The following is a 3,755-nucleotide window of genomic DNA, read 5'->3' as shown; positions in this document are numbered from 1 at the left end:
GGTTCAGACTTGACACAATACCAAATAAGCGCAGTAGAGGACGCTGCGCTCCTACATTTATTTGTCCTTACCGACAAATAAATGTCGTGGCTTAAGAACTAAATAATGCAATTTCGGTGTGCTAAATATAGGCGAAAAAAATAAGGAGATAGATTGACTGATCTGATTGCATCTGACCAGCAGGTGGTCCATCATTTTATGATCTGACGTTCTCATGTACCGAATTATTTCTGCGAATCTCTGCGCAGCATTTTTCAATATAAAAGAAGAAAGAAAAAAAGATAGATTGCGTGCCACTCGCAAAACACCGCTCTTGCACTCACACAGAATTGCGGCCTAAAAATACCTCTCTCTAAAAAATTTACACCCTTTGGGGTGTATATCTGCCACACACACTCTACACTCTTAGAAAAATTTACACTCTTTGGGGCTTATCTTGTCCCACAACGATAATCGTCATCTGTCTTGCCCGCGTTTCCTTTCTTTAACGCTGCGAGCCCGGTACTTCCCAGTCACGAACGGCATGCGCGTTATCAGTGTGACGCAGCATTCTCGACAGGAAAGTAGCGAGCGCCGAGTTTCAAGAAAGGAAACGCAAGCAAGGCAGATGACGATTATTGCTGTGGGACAAATATACACCCCAAAGGGTGCAACCGTTTTAAGAGTGTAAGAAAAGTATGCACCCTTTGGAGTGTATCTCTGCCACACAACGATAATCGTCGTCTGCCTTTATGCGTTTCTTGAAAATACTGCGCCCGCTACTTTCCTGTCGGAAATGCTATGTCATGCTGATAACGCGCATGCCGTTCGGTACTGCAAAGTACCGGGCTCGCAGCGTTAAAGAAAGGAAACGCGTCAAGGCAGACGACGATTATCGTTGTGTGGCAGATATACACCCCAAAGGGTGCAAACTTTCCTTAGAGTGCACTCTTAGAAACATTTACACCCTTTGGGGCGTATCTTGTCTCAACGATAATCGTCATCTGTCTTGCCCGCGTTTCCTTTCTTTAACGCTGTGAGCCCGGTACTTCCCAGTCACGAACGGCATGCGCGTTATCAGTGTGACGCAGCATTCTCGACAGGAAAGTAGCGAGCGCCGAGTTTTCAAGAAAGGAAATGCAAGCAAGGCAGATGACGATTATTGTTGTGGGACAAATATACACCGCAAAGGGTGCAAACTGTTTTTAGAGTGAACACACTCTAAGAACAGCTTACACCCTTTGGCTTGCCCCTTCTGCCACACAAAAATAATCGTCATCTGCCTTGATGCGTTTCCTTTCTTTATCACTGCAAGCCCGGAACTTTCCAGTGACGAACGGCACGCGAGTTATCAGAAGGGGCACTCCAAAGGGTGTAAACTGTTCTATGCTGATAACGCGCGTGCCATTCGTTAGTGTAAAGTTCTGGGCTCGCAGCGATAAAGAAAGGAGACGCATCAAGGCAGATGATTATTTTTGTGTGGCAGAAGGGGCAAGCCAAAGCGTGTAAACTGTTCTTAGAGTGCACTCTAAATGTGTTTGCACCCTTTGGGGTGTATATCTGCAACACAACGATAATCGTCATCTGCCTTGATGCGTTTCTTTAACGCTGCGAGCCCGGTACTTTCCAGTAACGAACGGCATGCGCGTTATCAGCATGACATAGCATTTCTGACAGGAATGTAGCGGGCGCGGCGTTTTCAAGAATGATGGATTATAGATTATGGGGTTTTACGTGCCAAAACCTTACGATTATGAGGCACGCCATAGTGGAGGACTCCGGAAATTTCGACCACCTGGAGTTCTTTAACGTGCACCTAAATCTAAGTACACGGGTGTTTCTGCATTTTACCCCCATCGAAATGCGGCCGCCGTGGGTTTTCAAGAAAGGAAACGCATCAAGGCAGACGACGATTATCGTTGTGTGGCACAGATACACTCCAAAGGGTGTAAACTTTTCTTTGAGTGCACTCTAAAGAAGTTTGTACCCTTTGGAGTGTATCTCTGCCACACAACGATAATCGTCATCTGCCTTGATGCGTTTCCTTTCTTTAACGCTGCGAGCCCGGTACTTCTCAGTAACGAATGGCATGCGTGTTATCAGCATGACATAGCATTCCCGTCAGGAAAGTAGCGGGCGCGGCGTTTTCAAGAAAGGAGACGCATCAAGACAGATGACGATTATTGTTGTGTGGCAGAGATACACTCCAAAGGGTGAAAACTTTTTTTTTTAGTGTACTACTAGAGTGCCTCAATGCACTCCTCCATAAAGCACCAACATGGAGCAGAGCGCAAACAATTTGTTTGAAAGAAAAAAAAATGTTTGTAATGCCCATACTATAACGTTGGCTTGTCCTTTTGACTACAGATGCCTAGCCTTCTCGAATTCTATATATTCCTATAATTGTATTTTATGTCAAAATAAAGACGTCGAAGAGAAAGCTATATAGAGTGGCACCAACCCCGATGCAGTGCAGCTCTCATTTGACAGCCATAGAATTCTGAAAGAAGGCTACGTTTAACCAGAAAAACGAAAACTGACAGAAAACCTATAAAATAAAAATAAAATCAAAACAAGAAGTTTAAAACTCCAAAATTTTGCATGTCTAAAACAGACAAGTGTGATGGAGGTGTTGTAAATGTCCTGTTCACAAATAAGTGGGAAATTCAGAGCAGTGTAAAATATACGTTTTGAATTTTAGATGACCATGTAGGAGCAGTTGACAGAACTGATATTTCTTTTATTGGCAAATTTGACAGTTGTATTGCCAATTAGGCAGGCCTACATCGAAAAGCTGCTCCCAATAATTGGCAGCCATTCACCTTTTTCTTTTAATGCAACAAACCTCGTTATCAATGACTCAGTAGATGCTGAACAAAAAGTATTAACCAATAACCATGTGTTTATATATAGAGGACTTCCCACAGTACTTTTCTTTGTTCATACTCACAACTCTGCGGCAAGAATAACGAGGAACCTTGTCACCTATTTCTGGTGGCCGTAAGGCAGTGCACATGTCATATTCTACCCATTGATCACTGCACTTGTCCATAGAAATCATGAAGAAGGAATTCTGTACTAGCCGATTGCATTCACACCATGTGTGATGCGACTTATTTTGTATGTGGTTCTCAGATTTGTGCTTGTGCAGAGACATTACTGGCACAAAATTGTATGTTTACAGAGTGCAACATACTGTGGAGAACCCATGGTGCTCTTTATGGCATTTGCAGGTATTACTTTTAGTGAAAACATAGCTGGAAAAAGTGTACTAAGCGATACAGCAGGCATTTCTTGAATTGACAGCGTCAACTTTAATGAACTTTGTTACCCCGTAAAAAGCCTAGTTTCACATAGTGTAGATATAGAGCACCCTCTGTCTAAAATTTTACCTTTGAAGTACAAATGGATGCGTCGCGAAAAGCTCGCAAATGTAGACATTTCTTGTACTAAAACTGGAAAAAATGACGCCATTACCGCTCATTGGAAGTGACGCACGATTAGAAGCGTGCGACTCCTTGCATAAACCTCAGAGATTAGGCACCTCCCATGAACACTATGCCCGTGGCTGCCCGAGGTGCACTGAAAAATCTCAAAGGCCACTTGCTGCGACTTGCATCATATCCACTAACCACCAGGTGCATGCATTGCCTGCTAATGTGCTACTTAAAGGCCACTAACATTATAACTAAAGAGTTACTTGCCATGCAGCTTTGCCTAGTTTGCTTCAGTAGTATATATACGAGTACTAGTTATTCATTGCGAATTTAGCAAAG

This window comes from Dermacentor variabilis, chromosome 3 (assembly GCF_050947875.1).
Source record: "Dermacentor variabilis isolate Ectoservices chromosome 3, ASM5094787v1, whole genome shotgun sequence".
Lineage (NCBI taxonomy): Eukaryota > Metazoa > Arthropoda > Arachnida > Ixodida > Ixodidae > Dermacentor > Dermacentor variabilis.
The sequence above is the reverse complement of the archived record's forward strand: the minus strand, read 5'-3'. Positions refer to the sequence as shown.